The sequence below is a fragment of the Miscanthus floridulus genome, chromosome 12 (assembly GCF_019320115.1).
Source record: "Miscanthus floridulus cultivar M001 chromosome 12, ASM1932011v1, whole genome shotgun sequence".
NCBI lineage: Eukaryota > Viridiplantae > Streptophyta > Magnoliopsida > Poales > Poaceae > Miscanthus > Miscanthus floridulus.
The window spans coordinates 4,070,198-4,093,453 of NC_089591.1; the positions used below are offsets into that span (position 1 = coordinate 4,070,198).

At 41.9% G+C, this 23,256-nt stretch overlaps 1 long non-coding RNA gene and 2 other non-coding genes across 4 annotated transcripts; all 3 read left to right on the top strand.

The window, feature by feature from the left end:
• Positions 1-1,875: 1,875 nt before the first annotated feature.
• Positions 1,876-6,292, top strand: LOC136498073 (uncharacterized). 2 transcript variants are annotated; one of them, XR_010769507.1, is made up of 4 exons: positions 1,876-2,140; positions 3,261-3,661; positions 3,887-3,981; positions 6,023-6,292. It is a non-coding gene; the product is annotated as an uncharacterized lncRNA (long non-coding RNA). The 2 variants fall into 2 exon arrangements; XR_010769506.1 differs by having other exon boundaries at positions 3,887-6,292.
• A 12,702-nt stretch (positions 6,293-18,994) lies between these two features.
• Positions 18,995-19,101, top strand: LOC136498716 (small nucleolar RNA R71). Its single transcript, XR_010769724.1, has one exon. It is a non-coding gene; the product is annotated as a small nucleolar RNA R71 (small nucleolar RNA).
• A 2,963-nt stretch (positions 19,102-22,064) lies between these two features.
• Positions 22,065-22,171, top strand: LOC136498707 (small nucleolar RNA R71). Its single transcript, XR_010769716.1, has one exon. It is a non-coding gene; the product is annotated as a small nucleolar RNA R71 (small nucleolar RNA).
• The last annotated feature ends 1,085 nt before the right edge of the window (positions 22,172-23,256 follow it).

Here is a 23,256-nt window from a genome sequence, read left to right on the forward strand (position 1 = left end):
AAAAAAAATTCTAATATGTACGTGCGTTGCAACGGGAGACAAAGGATATCAAACACTCATGGAAAATGAGGATATCAACACAGAAGTATCAAACCTATTTTTGTTTTATCCTTTCCAGTAGAGGAGCCACCGCCCGGCACCCGCACGATCGCCTGGGCTCATCGGCAAAATACAGGGGGAAATTTTAGTTGTAGTATAGAAAATATTATATCTTTTTTGATAAATATTTTTTGCCCAATGAGAATACACCGGCTTCCAAATTTTCTGGCTCTACCGCTGATCTTTCCTTTAAATTTTTAAAGCTATAGTTTATTTTAAGATGACTATAACATCCACAATATATAAGTTAATGTTGGGAATAATTTGACAATGTCTTATTAAATATGTGTAGACTAAATTGTACAACAAACTGCTCAATATTTTAGTTATCGTGGGTGAATCTAGTCCCGACATTCGCTCAAATGCCTCACGCCCACCCTAATCACTTACCGAAGTTATGCACATGGACCACTAATCACTGACCATGTTTATGAACCCACGATAAGACATGTCCTCTTGAAGATCTTGACAGATAAACAACTTTATGTTTTTCATTTCTGTGTTGCAAGGATTTCGATAGGTGTGTTGATGTTGGATTGTGATCCACATCACACACTAGCAAGGGCTAGCTCGCCGGAGGTTGCAATCAACCTTCAACACGCAGCAAAGAACTCCTGGGATCGACTAAACCGAGCTAGAGACCTGTTAGACTGATGTAGAGCCTGTCCAACACTACAAAAGTCCGGAAACACCTTCCGGGAGGACTCGAACAAAGCCACCTAGAACACCATTGGATCTCGCGGAGAGATCCAACAAATAGCAAAGGGGTTGGAAAAAGGGTAAAAATAAGGTAACAAATGTGAAAAAAGACGATTGGATAGATGAAAACTCAATCGGTCACGATCCTCTCATGTATACAGAGGTGGTTGGCCTTATCCCAATAGAAAACCCCTCCAAACCTTATTTTCCAAGTTTCCCACAAGTTTGGAACAACCCAGATCGAAATCTAAAAGTTAGATCCAAAATAGGCCCGTCGGTAGTACTGGTTTGGGTCGGTAGTACCGACATCCAGGTCTTCGCCAATTGTCGGTAGTACCGATGTTAACCAGTACTACCAGTGTTGAGGCATTTTCTTGAAAGCATAACTCTCCCATTCGGACTCCAAATTGAATGTTCTATATATGTTTTTTTTACCATGTTGACGAGAGGAACGCAATGGTGAGGTTCATTTCTTATTTTGACAACTTCACAAAATGAATAATTTTGGTTGTCAACAGGTTGCAAGGTGAGACCCAAAGTAGAATGAAGGCTCGCGTGGACCCATCTTTTGATATAGATATTAAGTAAGTAATATATGTTTAAGCGTTGTATGTTTAAGAAAATAGAACAAGTTTAAGCATCCTATGTTTGTGCCATATTTGTTTAAGTGAATACAATTATATCATATATGTTTAAGTGTGAAATGTGTTTAAGTGAATAATAAGTTCAAGTGAACGCGTGTTGGTGAACTTAATAAAAATAAACAGTAAACATATGTGTCATGTGTGCCATATAGATTTACATATATCTATCATATATATGTCTACATTTGAATGAAGACCAAAATGAGCAAAATCCTAGCCACTGCGCGCCGCCGCTGCTCGCGCCAAGTCCCCCGCCCAGCAAAATCCCCGCAGCCCAATTTTCCACCGCCGCACTGCTGCCCAACTCCCCGCCCAACCGTCCCCTCCCCCCCCCCCCCCCCCCCCCCCCACCCCCCCCCCCCCCCCCCCCCCCCCCCCCCCCCCCCCCCCCCCCCCCCCCCCCCCCCCCCCCCCCCCCCCCGGACCGCACCGCCCTACTCTCCCCGCGCCGCAAGACCCCTCCGTGCCGCCTTACTCCCTCTCCGCTCCGCAAGAAGAAGCAAGCAGCCCAAGCCGAAGAAGAGAAGCAGAGGATCCCCTGCTTAGCTGCGGATCCAGTGCATGGCGGCGATGGCGCCGTGCGCGCTCACGGCAAGCGCCGCGCTGCCGCGGATCGGATGGAGTTCGCCCAATGGTCGAAGGCTGGGAGCAAGCACCTGTTGTCATCCTCCCCAGTGCCCTCGCCCACCAAGTGCAAGGTGAGCTTGAGCAAGGACCGCCTCTCCACTACAAGTGCTACGTGGTGCACCCCATATGTTTGACTAAATTACTCAATCAGGACAATTTGATTTGCTCTTTCTTTTTTGACTGTGTACACATGTCCTTTATTTGGTTTTAATTGCATACAAGTATAGGATTTGGATTTTATTTTTTATTCTATATGTTCTTCCAAAAACTTAACCAGTCCCAGGCTGGATAGAGCAATCAGTAAGACAAACATAGCGACACTTGTCACTCACCTTTGAAAGCAAATTGTTGGCAGCCTGTTCCATTCCATCTGAAGCACTTGGTAATAATAAGGCTTAATGTTAAATGGCTTCTTTGGCAGAATGTACCTATTATGTGCTGCGTGGTGCCACCCAGCTAATTGGTTGAAGTAGATGGCAAACTACCTCTACGATGAGTTATGCATGACATATATTGCTAAAAAAAGTTCTCTATGACAGATCAATATGAATGGATTGGAGCTGCTACCATGTGTTTTGTGTGTTTGCAGCTGTGTACCTTTGCATAATTTTGATTATGTATATGACTGTTTGATGGGTGCAAATCTCAGTTTTATTTGCTGGTAACTACCTGATGGGGTGCAAAACTCAGTTTGAACACCTTTGGTTTGTTGGATACTTACAGAGCCAACAACTACTTGAGCAGGTTTGGTCAGTTTTACTAGGAACTGTTTACTACTTGATTGTCTTATTAATACAACTGGATAGCTAGCAACTCATTTAGCCAGTACTTTCTTTAGCTGAATTATTTTGCACATATTCAATAGATGTGCACTACTCATGTCGTTCATCACATTAATTTAGAATTATGTGATGACAAATGAAAACTACACGTCCTTGTTTCTTGATTTGGCAACAGCTTGGCCTCTGTAATCCATTTCCACCTTAGCTCCTATCCTTGATGTGTAGTGTCATTCTCTCTGGCATACCTGCTAGATGATTGACTTTTTATATTGCTGCCTTCTCCATCCCTCTTACATTTCTTACCTCTAAATTATTTTTTATCTTGGAAAATGGGACTAAGACAATAAAATATTGCTTCAGTTCTCTTACATTTCTTAAAAATATTGACTGGTCTTTCATTTGGACGCAGGAGCTCAACAGTAAAGGAAGTGTGTTGTCGCGTGCTTGCTCTTCCTCTCGATTCCAAATTTCCTTGAATTTTTTCAGCCGCTGCCATCTGCGCGCTCGCAATGACAAAATCGCTGTGCCGCGCATGCTCACCGCCCAATCCTCCGAATCATGCCTGCCCTCCAAATCACGCTGCTGCCCTTCAATCTGCTGTCCACCCCAAACCTCATGCCACCCCGCCGCACTCACCTCCCTCCCCGGCTTCTCTACCTTTCTGGCGACGCTCCCTCCCTCTCTGGCGGACATGGCGGCGGGCTGGCAGTGGCAGCGACGATGGTGAGCTCGGCGGGCTCCTTGCTGGCTATGCTGCAAGAGGCGGCGCCATCTTCTCCTACCTCTATGTCGTACGTGTGCATTCTTCAGGTCATCTTCCCTATTTCCAGCTTACTTTCTCTCGCGTGCTATGCCTGCTAGTTGTTTGAGGAAATGACACTAAGGATCTACTCGAGTTTTTTCTCTGATCTTTTGATGCTGCTGTGGGTGACGTTTTTTTAAATGTCCAGCAGTTTGTGTGCACTTGTTGATGGTCAATCTTGTTCAGTTTCTGCTATTCTATGCACTGAGACGTGCAAATTTACTTGTACTCAGGATGCCCGAATTGTCAGATGGGGACATACATGGCGACCAAGCAGGATCCCTCGATATATTCCTCGGTAGTAATTAACCTTGCTAAATGGAGTCAGGTAATGCTATACTGGTTCAAGTAAAAGAATTCAACCTGTGTTAGAGAATGTAATTAATTTTAGGCTTCAAACAACATTTCCATGCTTCAAGTTTGCCCTTACAGTGGATGAGTGGATCCAAATCATGCTTTGGCATTTAGATATATGCTTGGTATGACTGCTAGTTAAAAAAAGGTGGAGATCTTTGTGTAGTGGTTGCCAGTTCGTTTGTTCATGTGAACTTATATACAAAATGTTGATCAGAACTTATCATTGTTCTTAGAGTTATCAGATTAGGCTTCCACTAGAAAAGGCAGGAAACTCCTCTTAAGTTTATCAGAGTAGTGCACTGATGGATGAAAATCTCTAATGGAGCAATAGAACAAGACATCAGGCATGTGTCTTAGTTACATTGGTCTTCTTTATAAACACAGGAGACTAACCCTCCACATGTTTGTTGAAATGCCTATTATGAAATACATATGTGACTGTCATTAAGGTCATTTAAAATTTGCAAATCTGGAATGGGACCAAGTTGGTTTGTAGGATTTGAGATATATTGGTGTTTCAGCTTTTTTTTTAGAACGTGTCCGTTGACAGGTGTTTCAGCTTCTAGGTCTTGGTTTCATTTTTCTAGATGGGATTGCATCATTTATTTGTCAATTCAAAATGGAAAACAGAAAAGACACCACCTTGATTTATGCAAAGCCTGGGCTCTCAAGTTATTTACTAAACATTAATTATTGAGGAATTTGGTGGTCTTGCTTTTAATAAAGCACCGTGGCGGAGTGCAGCAGCATCGACAAGGGACAAGGGTGACAGGCACAGGAGACACCAGCCGTGAGAGGACTGTCGTTGATTTCTATGTTTATCCTATCTGATTATTCCTGGAAAAGTGCAATTATTTCATATATTTATTGATGTCCCTTTATTTTCTTTGTATCCTAGTGTGTAAAGGGCTGTGGACTAGTAAATGATCTGACATGAAAAACCTTGCTGTAAGGGATCTGTTTTTGCTTGGCCTGCATGCCAAGTGCTATAAAAATTGTGCCTAATGTTTCTGTCAACATCTGAAATAACACACAAGGGCTAGGAAAAGTTAGCTTACTCTAGGTAAGTTGAATTGTAAATTAGGTTCGGAGTTACATGGTGGTTGCTGTAATTGAGACTGCAAAAGAATACCACCCTGTCACACTGCAGACCGCTGAGTTACCACAATAGCGAGGCTCTTGATTCACTAACAACAATGCTGATTCTCAAGCAGTAAGTAGAAAAGATGAGCACCAGTAGGTGTGCTGATATAGCAGGTGCAATTCTCATCTTAAACCATAAATTCTATTTTTTTCCTGAGTTTGTTGTTTTTTATAACATGCCCATAGTGTGAGTGGCTTGACAACAAACATGTGGCCTTTAGGGTATGCTTACTGAATCCATAAGTAGCAGAGCAGTTTCGATGTGTAGTTCTGAAAACCCTTGAAATTTGTAAGTACTTTCTGGTACATTATAATCCTATTCCTTGTCGGTGTCTATTTTGCACCGATAGGGGGTTTTCTCTTCAGTAGTGGCAATGCATTGCTATTGATGTGTTCTCTGCAACAGACTTTGGGGCATGTTCTTTTTCTCTTCTATCATAGTGATTAAATTCTAATGGTTACTAAATGAGTAGCACTCTTGGTCCTACATGGTCTGTTTTTTTGACGGCAGTCCTACATGGTCTGTTAACCTACATTGCCTTTTGTTAATATAATATCATTTTCTGTGGAGTACACTTGAATATTACTCCCTCTACTCCAAATTATAAGTTGTTCTGGCTTTTGTTACTACATAGCTTTTCGTATTTATCTAGACTTAATGTATATCTAGGTACATAGCGAAGCTAGTATTCATAGTGTCATAACTAAGAGCCTTTAGTTGTTACACTAGATTTGCATGTGGAATTTTTCTTTATGAGGAGCTTATCTATCACCTAATGCCATTGATCGTTAGTTCTTGCAATTTCAATCCTGGTATTTCTATGTGTACTGTACTGGTACTGATCAGCTAATAGTTTCCTATGTCGCAGCCTTCCATTGGATAATAGGCTTCAAGCTCGAGGCAGGACTCTGCAGTAGATGATCTTCTGGCCACTGAGTGCTCACTGTAGCAGATAGGCCAATGCAACATGAACGCATGGCAGAAAATGTGCCAAATTGTCTATGTATTCACAAAGAAAGAATGACATGATACCACTTGATTGGATAGTTGATAGAACCAAGATAGCTCATGACAAGAGAAGAGCTGAATACATTAAACATGCCACTTCTATATATTTAACAGATTATCCAAGCAGATGATTGTGAGATGTGTATGGGCATGCAAATATATTTTTGTTGTGATTCTGCCATTGGAAAATTTTATTAATTCTATAATGAAATTTATATATCACTCAGTAATTTTAAATCAAACAATTACATTTTGATGTAGCACGCAAATATATTTACATGTGACACTTTAGATGATCGGTCAGCTATTCCAATTTAATCCTAATTGGTCTCACCAAAGCCTCCTGATGATCATGGGCATTGTCATTTCTCGTTCTCTAGTAACACAATCACGTACCATAGTAGGGGATTGACGCACAATGCCCTTGCACACCCAAAGCCCACGACATGTCGCAATACATAAGGAAGTGTTGCAATACAAAAACATATTGCAAGAAACTATTCTATGGCAACCAAACATACATGTGGCAATAGCAACATACTATTGCATCGCTTTAGATATTTAATTGCAATAAACAAATACCTATTGCAATGGTCGTGAAAATATTACAACCAAACAAAACTGTGGCAATAACAACATACATTTGCATCACTTTAGATATTGAGTTGCAATAAGCAGCTACCTAATTGCAATGGTCCTAAGAAATATTACAATCCAACAAAACTGTGGCAATAATTTCAAGCAATGGCAACACTGTTCTATATGGTTGCAAAAGCACCAGACAATTGCAACGTTAATCAATACTAATGCAACGCAATGTCATCGTGGCAATATTTTGAACCTATAACAACACTATTCAAAAAAGGGTTGCTATACGTCTCACCTCTTGCAACGCCGAACGAAAAAATTGCAATGCACTATTTTTGTGGCAACACAGTCCTCCTATTGCCACCTTTTTGGACAAGTGTTGCAAAACACACCCCTATTATAACACAATTTGTGATGATGCAAATGGCGTGAAGTGGTAATAGGGTCGAAATCTTGTAGTGGCTTCACACTCTGGAGTCCAATGAAACTTTTCATCCTTCTGAAGTAATCTGGTCATAGGCTTAGCTATTTTAGAAAAGTCAAGAATGAAACAACGATAATAGCTTGCTAGCCCTAGAAAACTCCGAACTTCATAAACCGAAGTCGGGGCCTTCCAATCCATGACCTCTTGAACTTTAGATGGGTCTACAAAGATTCCATTTTCAGATAATATATGGCCCAGGAACGACACTTTCCTAAACCAGAATTCACACTTGCTAAATTTTGCATACAATTTATGCTCTCTCAGTCTGGACAACACAACCCTCAGATGCTCTGCATGATCTACCTCATTTTCCGAGTAAATTAGGACTTCATCGATAAACACAACCACGAACTTGTTGAGCTCGGGCATGAATACCGAATTCATCAAATACATAAAATAGGCAGGAGTATTTGTCAGTCCAAAAGACATGACCAAATACTCATACAAGCCGTACCTAGTTGAGAAAGTTGTCTTGGGTACATCTTTTGGCCTGATCTTGATCTGGTGATAGCCTGATCTCAAGTCAATCTTAAAGAATACCTTTGCTCTTGCCAGTTGATCAAATAGAATATCAATATGAGGCAAAGGGTACTTGTTCTTAATTGTTACGGCATTGAGCGGCCTATAGTCCACACACATCCATAACGATTTGTCCTTTTTCTTCACAAACAAGGTTGGACAACCCTAGGGAGAAGAACTAGGTCAAATGAGACCTTTGTTCAATAGCTCTTGTAGCTAAATTTTAAGTTCGGCTAACTCATTTGGTGGCATCCTATAGGGTCTTCTTGAGATAGGTGTTGTACCTGGCACTAATTAAATTCTAAATTCCACATCCCTATCTAGCGGCAAACCAGGCAACTCATCTGGGAATACATCAGGAAACTCACAAACTACTAGAATATCACATAGAGTAGTGGCTTGGATGACACACGACAAGTTTTGGAGATCAAAACTTTGGGGAAGTGGTACTAGAAAAGCATTACCCCCCTTAGGTTCCCTCAACATAATTGTTGTAGTGGTAGTGTCAATGAAAACTCCATGACCATTCATCCAACCCATGCCCAATATCACATCTATGGCTAATCCTGGCAATACTATGAGATCCATAGTATACTCCCCTGTCTTGTATGGAGATAAGCACATCTCTAACTATTTGGTTTGTAGAGATAGTAGACCCAGCTAAAATTATACTATAATCACCCTTGTCTACCTCAATTATCTTCTGATCATGCTTAGATGCAAATGTCTGACTCATAAATGAATGCGAGGCTCCAGAATCAAATAAAAAAATTGTGGGTTGTTTGTTTACAAGAAACATACTAGCAGTCACAACTTCCCCTACAGGAATCTCCTCTATGGCTGTATAGTGCACGTACCTAGGACGTGCCTTAGGATTGGCTTGCTTTTGGTTGCCTTGATTCTGATTTCCACCCTTCTTGAGATAAGGGCATTCCCTGAACTAGTGGCCGGTCTAGTTGCAATTAAAGCATGGCTGGTTGCTTTTTGGCCCTGTGGAGCTTCCTTGCCCGGTGTTACCCTTGGGCAGGGCAATGGTCAATGCCTTGTGAAATGCCTTCTGAGGGTGACTGGCCTGGGCCTTTTGCTGGGGAGGCCTAAACTTTGGTGTTGCGGGATGGAACTGTGGCCTTGCTACCATGGAAGCTTTGGAATGTGATGATCCCGAGGCACCTGCCTCAGCTGTTTGCTTGCGGCCCTTTGCTGCCGCATGTAAGTTGTTTTGGTTCTCTTGTGTTAGGGAATCACTGACAAATTCATTATACGTAGCACACATAGAGTTGGCCATAGTTTTCATCAACTTGGTGCCAAGCCCTCTCTTGAAGCTTTCTATCTTTTTCTCCTCTGTGTTCACAAATTCTAGTGCATACCTAGACAAGTTGTTGAATGCATGCATATACTCGGTCAGAGTCTTTGTCCCCTGTGTGAGCTTCATAAATTCAGCGGCCTTCATCTACATTAGCCTCGGGGGTATATGATGTCCCCTAAAGGCTGTCTTGAATTGTCCCCAGGTGACATTTGCACCCGTAGGTAGTTTAGACAGATAATGAGTCCACCAGATCCCTATCGGTCCCTACAATTGATGGGATGCATATTCTGCCTTCATATGTTCAGTGACCCTCAACAGGCGGAAATTTTGCTCGATAGTGTTTAGCCATTCATCTGCCTGAAGCGGCTCCTCTGCCTCCTTGAAGACACGGGCTTAGTGTCCTAAAAGTCCTTGAATGAGCTGTATTGATTGGGTTCTGGCCCCTGATTTTGCTGGTGGGCACGGACAATATTCTGCGCTATGAGCGCAGGGTTTCTTCCATCGCTCTCTGATTCCCTAAGAATTGCGCGAAGAACTCATTCACGGAGGGTGGCGGCAGTGGTGGTAGGTCACCATCATTGTCACCTTGGCTGATACCTACCCCAGTGCGAGTGCAAGTCATCTACAAAATTGCAACAATAAGTGATTTATTGGATGATGTCAAGAAATTACAGAAGAGTTGTGTAATCATACCAATTGAATTTACTAGAGAGAATTTAAATTTCTACAATAAAACAGAGGCACATTAATTCCTTCTCACAACATAACATCACCAATTTGATCACTTATTGTACTCTAATATGTTCGCATGCATGTCACATTTTACCCGTGAAACGAAACTAGAATTTCATTAGAGTTCAAACCATAGTGGACCAACATGCAAGGTTCCAATCTTACATCGAAATTACGTCATGAATACCGAAACTTAAACTACAAGTCCATTACATAAGATAGCAGGGGATACATCTAGCGCATCAAACTAGTCACTAAGCTACTCTACTCATTAGCATGGTCACTATCAAGGTCGGAGATAGCATCGTCCTCATCCACGGGAACCACTTGTTCTTCCTCTTCCCAACTGTCATCTTCAACGAACATTTCTAGATCCTCTTCTTCTTCCTCCATTGCTGGACCATCTTCTTCCCAATCTAGGATCAGGTACAGTCTGTTGTTCAAATAATGAACCTCATGTTGAAGATCGACCACCACATTCTGAGTTTGAGCAAGCTACTAGCGCAAATCCCTCTCAACATTGTCCTCCTACACAGTCAAGGCTTTGGCCCTATCTCGTGCTACTTCTGCTAGGGCTGCACGGTTGTTTGCTTGGATCCACTAGCGCGTAGCTGTGAACGCCTCGGCACGAGTGGCCTCTAGCTACCCCTACAGTCCTACCAATACTGCCTGATCATCTGCTCTTGCCACTTGGGCAGCAGCCCTCTACTGATAAACCTGCTCCATCTAAGTCTGGAGGGCTCCTAATGCGCTATAAGCTTCATCGGTGTCCCAACGAGCCTCCCTAGCTACCTTCTTGTGCTTGCGCACACATTTTCTCAGCTTTCGCTGTGCTGCCTATTCATGGAAGTGGCATAGGACTCATGCCAAAAGTACATGGTGTCCTGGCGTGTGCAAAACATCTTCATTACTACAAACATAGCACTCATAGCGGGATTGGAACTTTCTGCCCACTCATCTCTGTCTCGGATCAACGCATTGCGGTTGCGTCATGCCCAAACTGCTATAGATGGATCCACTCTAGGAAAAGCATCAGTTGCACTACCGGTCAGCTCATTCCCGTGCTACTGACAAATTTGGCTCAGCACCTCAAAGGCAACTACCTGGGCACCTTCCCAAGGAGTCTTTCCTTCAGAATCTGCCTTCCACTCCTGCCATAGGGGTGCTTGGGTATGAGCAGGTATGGTTAGCTACACCTCATACCATGGCTATCCCTCTAGATATCCCTCATTCCAAAAATAGCGGGGCGGTTCAGTATACCCCACAAAGTGCAGTACCCTCTAGAGAAGGGCAGGGGTACCGAACATCTCCAGGAAAGTCTCACTCCTAGCTGGTGCTGCCATCTGTACCAACAGAATATGGTGCAACTCTTTATGAGAACAATGTTATAATAGAAAAGAGTTACTTAATAGAATAAGAAACTTATAAGGGGAGGAACAATGCAAGTATGTAAATGAATGATTTATCATGATGCATGCACGTTCTAGACGTCCTCACAAACTTAGGAAAAAATTAAAACTTCTAGCGACATACATGGTGGCATACAAAAGTTCTCTCATAATATAAGCGTAACTAGTTGGACTATACATTTCACTGTTAGTGTACCTGCACAAGGATTTCATTTCAACCCAACCCCACAATTATATATACAGAAATGAAAATTTGGGCTCTATGTTGCAAGCTAAATACTTCCATATATATATATACCCATATATATACTTCCATATCACAACTACCCAAAAGTAAATATGTCCTATATATACATATAAATATGCATATATAGCCATATTAAGCTAACCCACAATTAAACGCCTCAGTGTATATATGAAACATATATATACTTTAGTATCAAAGCTACCTCTCCCGTTAGACCGCACGCTCATATCTTGCGGTCATGCCACTCATCATCTTACCTTGGGCATAGAGGCATTTGATCTATACATTACCACTCAAGTGAATGGCATCCATACAATAGCACGCCATATGGACGACGAAAATAAAACCCTCATGTTAGTACTTATTTAGCCACCTAAGATCCTTAACTGGGCATAAAGGAAGTGATCACTGGCACACTTTAGATTCAAATTTCAGATTTAAACACCTATGTATATAGAGCTATAAGTTGCCAAAAACTAGTTTTGGAAAACAAAAACCTTTGTTTTAAATACACATGTGGCAATTAATGTTAAATCTTGCTCTGATGCTAGCTGTGTTAGAACCATCCAATTTATAAGAGCACAAGTAAAATGGTAGCCTGCAAAGTGGTCGCACTTTCATACTTAAGCCCATATAAACCCGATAGTCCATCGAGTAGCACGAAGGGTCTCGATTAATCACCAACATACAACTAAGATCATACATGATTCAACATACATGCCACATGTTACATAGAGTTCACAAATACATTGCCATACGTTAGAGTACGATTAAAGTTAATACAACTCAAGTTCAAATAGAGTAGTAGTGGAAGCAAAGTAGATTTTAAACCAATATCTCACACCATAGTTCAAATACTTGCAAGTTTGTGATCACGTCCCACAAAAGCATCAGTAGATTAGATAATTAGAAGCACCTTGCCCATAGCTTACTCCTCATCCACGATGGGAGAGAAGCAGTTCTTACAATACCCATGATATACTGTGTTATCTGCAACAAGTGGGAAATAAACCCTGAGTACAAGAAGGTACTCAGCTAGACTTTACCCGTCATAAACCAAAAAAAAGTGACTCCAAGGATCATGCAAGACTTTATAAGTGGAGCTAGCTTGATAACATTTTGCATAAAAGGCACTAGTTGAACTATACATTTTATAATTCGGTAACCAAATTAATTAGAGCTATTCATCTCTAAATTAGCAACTAACCTATGCTAAACTATTTGGTATATCATTAGTGATAGAACAATAATAACCATATCAGTTATTATACCATTCTCATAACCATTCCACTTTTCATTAACACTATGATAGAAGAAAGCCCAGTCAAGTTTCTCACTATCTGGGAGAGATGGCATTTCAAATCGATTGCAACCAGCTGAACAGTTATTCCAAACACAAACCCAAACATACCTGTGCTAAGGTAGTATTAGGTCACCTTTGGTACAACTTAGGTACACATTTCACGGGTTTGATCAGCGCCGCACAATCAGGGACTCTACCAGATGATAGGTCGATCAGGTCTCTAACCTGCCCTTGGCCTCACACCGGCTCCCCACACATCCTTACTACCTTTAGTGTGTGCACTTTAACAGAACAAGGCCTAGCCTGAGTTGAGCTACTCGGCTTCACGGTCAGAACAAGTTATCTGGCTAGCTAAGTGAGAGGCATGCGTTCAAAATGACCGAGGACCAACAATGATGTGGTCCTTAATCGACGCAGATAGAATCACATTAGTCAACCTATAACATAGACTCCATTCGGCCTCGAATTACAACATCCCATGATTCTTTTACATGATAGCAAATATAGCCAACCGTGGTTCAGTGTCCACCTATCTCTCGCATGTGACAGGGAATCATCTAACTTCTACCGAGCTGAGCATGGCTAAGTAGTTATTCAATCCTAGACCTACATAGGGTTCAAGGTATATCTCTTATCAAGGTATTCTATGCATCAAGTGCTTCCAAACAACTCTTATAACCTAATGCATCAAACATAAAGGACGCAAGTGATATTTGTAAAAACATAGGAGGCTTAGAATGCTCTAGGGGCTTGCCTTTCAGGAAAAGAGGTGGGCCTATGGTCAGGGTACTCTGGTAGTTCTTCGGGAGCCCTGCTCCTCACTTTCAGGAGCTGCCTGCTGCGGTGCCTCCTGATTCTCCTCCTCTTCGGACTCAGTACTCCAAGAGAGTGATTCCTTCAGGCGATCCTATATACATGCTCACGAAATAAGATATCATGGATGCATAGATAATAACATAGATGATATGATATGATGAAATGCATAATCATAAGTGTTATCAACAGCAAGGTATTAGGGTGATAACAAGATTAACTTTCTTTTACTGAGTAGGTGTATATCTTTTCTCTAGTAACTTAAACAACATTCGTTTAAAGCATTTTTCTGGACTACAAGATAGCAACCACTTGTTTTAACCATAACTGGAGTTCTACACATCCAAATAATATGATCTTGGACTTTATGGAAAGCTTATAAAACTATCAACAACTTTATTATAATCCTCTTAAGGTGATTCATTAGCTATCTAGGTCAAACAATTCAATTTTGTAGATCTATCTAGAGGACAAGCAAATCTAACAATAGGCTTCCAAAAGCTATAACTCTCCAATCATTAGGTCCTATGACCATGAAATTTTAGTACAAGCCATATGAGTAAGTTGTCTACAACTTTGTTATTGGCAAGTTTCACATAAAAGATTATTATCATCACTAGATTGTCTCCACAACAGAAACTACACATGCAGCCCTACAGTTGAATTATAAAGCAATAACTAACTAGCTACCTATAACCAATTAACTTTAAGCACAACTACTAATATCAACAAATCAAATGAATCACAAGCACCATAGAAAACATTATGGTTAAGCCCAAGTAATTTATTTATATCCCTTTATTAATTTCCTTATATAATAGGGTGATTTAAAGGATAAATATTTCCATGCACAATAACTTCTAAGAAAATTACAGTAGCCCACCTATGAATCCAATAGTCTACTAGTACAAATTTGATGCCAGTTTGGATAAGTATAGCAACCCCTACAAAAATGATAAGTTGCATAGGCTTATTTTAGCAAAAATAGTTTAGCCTAGTGAAAAGTGTCAACAACATATTTCATATTTTTTCTACTTTCATCCGACCATATTTAAAGTATGCCTACTGTAGGTTTAGTATTTTTCCTAACTAGAGCATGTCAACACAAGACCAACAAAATTGGAATCACTATTTTTAGCACTTCCCTAGCTCAAGTTATGCATTTTTCAAGATAAAAGCTATTTTAAAAGCACTTAACCAACTTAATTTAATTACCCTAGAAAACTACTCCAAACAGTAAGTTTTATATTTTTTTCAAATAGTACACTTCATGATGAATCCAACAAAATTTGGATCACCCCATTTGGATACTCCTAGCTCAAGATATGTATTTTTGAAGTTTGCTACAAAAATAAGGAAAACAAAAATCAAAATCCATCTTAGGAGCTACAACTAGGTGCACCCGGTCTATACGCCCATGGTGACTGACAGCTAGGGCCCGTAGGTCAATCGGTCCCACACGATAGAGGAATAGAGGCAGGGGATGACTTTGATCGGCGATAACTCATCGGCGGCGAGGTCACCACCGTTAGACTCAACTTGCCCTTGCGCATCGACTGGTGGGTTTGGTTGGCCGGGAGGCTCACCAGAGCTACCTGCTGATGACCATGGTGGCTCGGCAAGGGTGCACAGTGGTGGGCTCATCGTCTCCGATGACGACATGTCTAGACGAGCATGGCTACAGCTTTAGGGAACCTCAGTGGAGATCTAGGGCTAGGTTTGGGTCACGGTGGAGCAGCGGTGTGCTCCGACCACATGCATTGCGTAACGGCAGTGCATAGCACACGGCAGCAATGCTTGTTGTTCTGATGAGATGGTTGCCGGTGGCAAGCCTCCATCTTAGGGTAAGCCACTAGAGCTCATGGTGGTGCAGAAACAAGAGCTAGAGGGATAAAAGAGAGACCGATTAGGGCTAGTCGCGGTGAGCCTGTGCTCATGGCCATGGCGAACACGCACAACACGGTCATGTGTTCCCGCGTGGTGGCAGCGGTAGCGGTTAAACAGGCTTTGGCCTTAGCATCTAGACCCTATGGCGACAACCAACCAATGGGGAAGAAGGTAGGAGGTGCACTAGTGGTGGCTAGCGATGGGTGAGCTCAAGCTCAGCGGCACACTGCCACCATGGTGACGACGGTGATGGCGCAATGCGGCCTTACCCGTGCTCAAATGATGGCGTTAGTGGCTTGGGGAGGTGGTGGTGAAGCTGTGGGCTAGGTGGATTGGGTGGCAGTGCTGCATGGATGGCGTGCGAGCATGGCAGAGGTGTGGCGGCGATGGCGCGGTGCTCCGCTTCGCTTCGGCAAGAGAGTGAGAATGGGAGGGAGCAGGAGTGTCACCTCCCTCTTCACTCCCCTTTGGCCTGACCGGCAGGCCCAGCGCTAGCGTATGGCCACCAGGTGGCGTCCACGGCCTACGCATGGTCGGCCACCGAGCCTGGCCGATTTGAATTGGCTAAGCCGATTCAATTGACTGAAACCTGCCATCATCCCTCTCCTCTATCTCCTAATATGTGATGAATTTGTGAAAACTTCAGTAATACAAAGTGTAGAGCTACATGAGTACTACAAGATTGCTTAAAGGAGTTTTGTCTAATTCGCCATGGTTTTCAAACTATAAGGCTCCAAAGTAGGCTACATGAAACTAAAACTCAGCTTCACACTTAGAAAAATTTCCAAGTTATAAAACAACATTATGTTGATTCTTGTGGGCCCTATTTGATCATGTTAGGTACTGAATTAGCTCATGAACCTTAAACAAAGTTTGTTCCACATAAGATAAGCTACAACTTTTGTTAAGGGTGCAATTCTAGGCAAACACTCTATGCTATAGTTCAACTCTAGTCAAAGTAGTATAATGAAAATTGACATTTTGAGTAAACTATGACTTAGAAGCAAATTTGGCCCATGTCATGAATACAAACATTGTTCCATTTTCCATCCTATATGTGTCTAAGGTGTTTTTGTGACCTCACAACCATCTCTTGTATTGGTCACACATGATCACAAGCATATGCATGTATATAATCAACATCACATGTGATAAAGATAAGGTGAATGAAATAAAGCTTCACATGCTCATTCTCATGAATGCTTGGATGATGCTTGTGCTCATGAAATGCAAGTGCCAAATGCAATGCTTAACACTAGGGTGTTACACAAGGGATGTGCAAGAGATAGATGTAGAAGCCTTGAATGTTTCTAACCAATGTTTAAACATTTGTTTCACAGGAGCAATTTTAGTATTTTAAGCATGGCATAGAGAATTTGCAATTCAGCATGATAAACAAACCTTATATCTTGCCTAGCAAACAAAGTCATGGCAATTCAACTGATGCATGAACATTAAAGTAGGATGATGAATATTCATATTTTGAGGTTGAAACTTGCCAACTACGTTTTGACTAGAAATCGTTCTCCAAAATTCATGGCGATTAAAACTTCTAAGAGCATGATCTAAGTCAATTGAGCATTTTGTACTAAAGCCTAAGTGAGAGCTAAGATTTCTCCATGTAAGATAGTATTCTTTCTCAAAAGGACATAAAGTAATCCCACCTTCAACTTCTTGCAAAGAGCAAAAGAATTGAATTGTTAAGAGGCGAGAACCAAGCTCGTCAACGAGAGCAACAGTTCTCCCATCTAATGGCTTTCCAAATGATGGTGAATTTGGTGTCCATACCTATCTTTGCGAGGAGGTCTAGGTGGTATGCCGGTGTGTGGACAAACTCACGGTTCTTAACGAGGTTGTACGGCTACATCTCCCATTCTCCCTCCAAATCAAGGTGGGGGTCGTCATTGCCTTCCTCCATCAGGTTGCTCTTGCTCTTGTTCTTCTTCTTCCGTTGGCACCATTTCTACATCTTCATGCATCAGGCTCTCTTCATGTTTGGTGTAGTGCATGCTTGAGCTTTTGTGGGAGCGACTTGAGCTCGCTCCTATGGCCTTCTTGAACGCATTCGGAGAGCTTCCTACCGAACTTGCCCATGGCAAAAAAGACTACAACACAAACTTGAAAACATGGGTTATGTTAGTGAAAACCAATCAAACAACCCATGAGCTTAGCTTGGTGGTGATGAATTTAGGAAATTTCTACAGAGTTTCCTTGCACTTGAGCTTTGTGAAAAATATTTTTGCAAGTGATAGAGCAAAGAGAGTGAGAGGGAGTGAAAAATGGAGAGTGGAGAGTGAGTGAGGTCTTACACCCGAGCTCTTGAGATTTATAGAGCAGAGCACCGGCCGAGAGCAGGTAGGTGCAACGGCTAGGAGCCATTGGTGAAGGTGTGGGGCCAACGGCCACCTATAGGGTGTGGCCGTACCATAGGTGTGCCCGCACTTGTGGTGGTCCCACTGCTACCCCCCTTTGTCAAGTAGCTCCCAATGGCCATTTCAAACTCATGACCGTTGGTGCTCTGCTCGGTTTCAAAACTTTGCTCTCGAAATTGAATTTCCACAACACTTTTATTATATTTTGAATTTTCATAAATATTTAAAAAATGAGAAATGATAACAGAAAAATCTATACTATCAAAAAGTCATTTTTATTTTATTTTTTTGAAAAATTTATTTTGAAGTAAAATTTAAATTTTGAATTTTAAAAATTTTGAAATTTTTGAATTTTTAAAATATAACTACTAATTTACCTTTGGCAAGGGTTCGACATTTAAAGTCCATCGGCAAGACTTCTCCTCCTCTATTGCTCTGCAGCTGCATGAACAAACTTGGGGGAATTCTCATGTTGCCGTGGGATTTTCCCCGAATGATTGATAGGAATAGCGGCGGCTATTTGAGCAATTTGAGTTTTAATCATTTTATTAAAACTTAGTTGGTTTTTAACAGAGGAGGATAAATTTTCAAGTTTTGTATTTATATTTTCAATAATTTTATCATTAAACATTAACTTTTTAGTGATATTTTCATTAATTTTAGCCTGGCCTAAGACCAGGTCTTTCAAGGAGGGTTGGTTTGAATTGAAATTTGAATTGTAATTATTATTACCTCCTTGCTGGCGGGATTGATTGTTCCACCCGTTGTTATTACCTTATCGAAACCCGTTGTTTATGTATGGTGCTTCTTCACTGGGTCTCAAGGCAATCATTCCCTGAGTGTTTGATCCCTCCATATACTTCACAGTCATGTGAGAATCCATGGCCTAGACAGTGCTTTTCATGGCTTCTTTGTCGGTAGCATGCTCGTTTAGTCTTTTTAATAATAAATCCATTTTTGTGGCAAGCATATCCGCCTCCTTCACGGTATGCATGCATTTTTGTTGTTTTCTTTCTCCCCCCTAGCTTTGATTGGCCACCATCTTTTTGATGAGAGCCGTGGCTCCATCACTGGTGAGGGAAAGAAAAGCGCCTCCAGCAGCGGCATCCACGTGCCCCTTTGACATGGGCGTAAGTCCCTCATAGAAGTTCTGGAGCACGAGCTAGTTTTCCATCCCATGGTGTGGGCATGCCTAGATCTAATCCTGCAGCCTCTCCCAAGCTTCGGGGATGGATTCCATTGAAGACTGGTGGAAATTTGAAATTTTCCCCCTTAGGGCATTGGTTTTGCCCATGGGGAAAAACTTCGCGAGGAACGCCGCGGAACATTTGTCCCACGTGTTGACAGCTATTTCGCCTTCCCCATGAGGGAGAAGGCAAACAGATGGAGTCTTATGCTAGCTAGTGCGACATCTTTGATGACGATGGCGTCACATAGCTCCAGAAAGTGTTGCAAGTGTCCACCTGCATCCTTGCTAGGCAAACCATAGAACTGGTTTGCCTGCACCATCGTGATTAGGCCAGTGCGTAGCTTGAAGTTTCTAGCTCCCATGTTGACAACGGGCCCAACGGGCATGTTGGCAATAGTGGGAGCGGAAGTAGTCGCAGAGTGTCTTGGCCATAGCGGTAGTAGCGGATGGTGTGAGGGTGACTGGTTCACTTGCCGATGGAGTGGCAGAAAGAAGAAGCGGCATGAGACCAGCTCTTCCTTAGGAGTGCTTCTGGGTTTTTTATATAGTTCTCTGGTAGGTCAAAACCACTCATACACTATCCCGTTTTCATCCACAGCAAGAAGAAAACAAGCAGAAACACATGATCACAAGCATATGCATGTATATAATCAACATCACATGTGATAAAGATAAGGTGAATGAAATAAAACTTCACATGCTCATTCTCATGAATGCTTGGATGATGCTTGTGCTCATGAAATGCAAGTGCCAAATGCAATGCTTAACACTAGGGTGTTACACAAGGGATGTGCAAGAGATAGATGTAGAAGCCTTGAATGTTTCTAACCAATGTTTAAACATTTGTTTCACAGGAGCAATTTTAGTCTTTTAAGCATGGCATAGAGAATTTGCAATTCAGCATGATAAACAAACCTTATATCTTGCCTAGCAAACAAAGTCATGGCAATTCAATGATGCATGAACATTAAAGTAGGATGATGAATATTCATATTTTGAGGTTGAAACTTGCCAACTACGTTTTGACTAGAAATCGTTCTCCAAAATTCATGGCGATTAAAACTTCTAAGAGCATGATCTAAGTCAATTGAGCATTTTGTACTAAAGCCTAAGTGAGAGCTAAGATTTCTCCATGTAAGATAGTATTCTTTCTCAAAAGACATAAAGTAATCCCACCTTCAACTTCTTGCAAAGAGCAAAAGAATTGAATTGTTAAGAGGCGAGAACCAAGCTCGTCAACGAGAGCAACATTCTCCCATCCAACGGCTTTCCAAATGATGGTGAATTTGGTGTCCATACCTATCTTTGCGAGGAGGTCTAGGTGGTATGCCGGCGTGTGGACGAACTCGTGGTTCTTAACGAGGTTGTACGGCTACATCTCCCATTCTCCCTCCAAATCAAGGTGGGGGTCATCGTTGCCTTCCTCCATCGGTTGCTCTTGCTCTTGTTCTTCTTCTTCTGTTGGCACCATTTCTTCATCTTCATGCATTGGGCTCTCTTCATGTTCGGTGTAGCGCATGCTTGAGCTTTTGCGGGAGCGACTTGAGCTCGCTCCTATGGCCTTCTTGAACGCGTCGGAGAGCTTCCTACCGAACTTGCCCATGGCAAAAAGACTACAACACAAACTCAAAACAGGGTTATGTTAGTGAAAACCAATCAAACAACCCATGAGCTTAGCTTGGTGGTGATGAATTTAGGAAATTTCTGCAGAGTTTCCTTGCACTTGAGCTTTGTGAAAAATATTTTTGCAAGTGATAGAGCAAAGAGAGTGAGTGGGAGTGAAAAATGGAGAGTGGAGAGTGAGTGAGGGCTTACACCCGAGCTCTTGAGATTTATAGAGCAGAGCACCGGCCGAGAGCGGGTAGGTGCAACGGCTAGGAGCCATTGGCGAAGGCGCAGGGGCCAATGGCCACCTATAGGGTGTGGCCGTACCATAGGTGCGCCCGCACCTATGGTGGTCCCACTGCTACCCCCCTTTGTCAAGTAGCTCCCAATGTCCATTTCAAACTCATGACCGTTGGTGCTCTGCTCGGTTTTAAAACTTTGCTCTCGAAATTGAATTTCCACAACACTTTTATTATATTTTGAATTTTCATAAATATTTAAAAAATGAGAAATGATAACAGAAAAATCTATACTATCAAAAAGTCATTTTTATTTTATTTTTTTGAAAAAATATTTTGAAGTAAAATTTAAATTTTGAATTTTAAAAATTTTGAAATTTTGAAATTTTTGAATTTTTAAAAGATAACTACTAATTTACCTTTGGCAAGGGTTCGACATTTAAAGTCCATCGGCAAGACTTCTCCTCTATTGCTCTGTAGCTGCATGAACAAACTCGGGGGAATTCTCATGTTGCCGTGGGATTTTCCCCGAATGATTGATAGGAATAGCGGCGGCTATTTGAGCAATTTGAGTTTTAATCATTTTATTAAAACTTAGTTGGTTTTTAACAGAGGAGGATAAATTTTCAAGTTTTGTATTTATATTTTCAATAATTTTATCATTAAACATTAACTTTTTAGTGATATTTTCATTAATTTTAGCCTGGCCTAAGACCAGGTCTTTCAAGGAGGGTTGGTTTGAATTGAAATTTGAATTGTAATTATTATTACCTCCTTGCTGGCGGGATTGATTGTTCCACCCGTTGTTATTACCTTATCGAAACCCGTTGTTTATGTATGGTGCTTCTTCATGGGTCTCAAGGCAATCATTCCCTGAGTGTTTGACCCCTCCATATACTTCACATCATGTGAGAATCCATGGCCTAGACAGTGCTTTTCATGGCTTCTTTGTCGGTAGCATGCTCGTTTAGTCTTTTTAATAATAAATCCATTTTTGTGGCAAGCATATCTGCCTCCTTCACGGTATGCATGCATTTTTGTTGTTTTCTTTCTTCCCTCTAGCTTTGATTGGCCACCATCTTTTCGATGAGAGCCGTGGCTCCATCACTAGTGAGGGAAAGAAAAGCGCCTCCAGCAGCGGCATCCACGTGCCCCTTTGACATGGGCGTAAGTCCCTCATAGAAGTTCTAGAGCACAAGCCAGTTTTCCATCCCGTGGTGTGGGCATGCCTAGATCTAATCCTGCAGCCTCTCCCACGCTTCAGGGATGGATTCCATTGAAGACTGATGGAAATTTGAAATTTTCCCCCTCAGGGCATTGGTTTTGCCCATGGGGAAAAACTTCGTGAGGAACGCCATGGAACATTTGTCCCACATGTTGACAGCTATTTCACCTTCCCCATGAGGGAGAAGGCAATAAGATGGAGCCTTATGCTAGCTAGTGCGACATCTTTGATGACGATGACATCACACAGCTCCAGGAAGTGTTGCAAGTGTCCACTTGCATCCTCACTAGGCAAACCATAGAACTGGTTTGCCTACACCATTGTGATTAGGCCAGTGCACAGCTTGAAGTTTCCAGCTCCCATGTTGACAGCGAGCCCAATGGGCATGTTGGCAACAGTGGGGACGGAGTAGTCGCGGAGTGTCTTGGCCATAGCGGTAGTAGCGGATGGTGCGAGGGTGACTGGTTCACTTGCTAGTGGAGTGGTGAAAGAAGAAGCGGCATGAGACCGGCTCTTCCTTAGGAGTGCTTTTGGGTTTTTTGTATAGTTCTCTGGTAGGTCAAAACCACTCATACACTATCCTGTTTTCATGCACAACAAGAAGAAAACAAGCAGAATTAGCCTGCATAAACTATGGCTACCATTACATGCATATGCTCATGATCATGTCCTACTAGATTCTTTTAACCTATGCCCTCCTCGGTAATGGCACTAGAAATGCTTGTTGGCATTTCTTAGCGCAATCACCAAGTATGGAGGTTTTTAGTCCATCCCCGGTAACAACGCCAGAAATGCCTGTTGGTATTTCTTCGCATAATCACTAAGATTGAGTTAACCTTAGTGACGCCACCAAGAAACACCAACTATGATAGTTCTTAACTATTACTAAAATATTTGCAAGCGCACGGATCTAACGTTGTAGCATTTCACCCAGAAGTATTCAGAGTATCGTTATTTATATTTTTCCAAAGGAGGGCAAGGGATAAGAGTCTAGCACGAGCATGAACAAGATTACATACTTGCATTAGTAAACCAATAGTCTATGATAGGGGTAAAAATAGTATTTTTAGGATAGTGGACACACATCTGGGCCAACCTCAAGGATAAAGGAAAACAAAGAATAAAAGAATGTTCCTAAGTGGAGCAGGCGTGTTCTAATATAGCCGCACAAAGAAC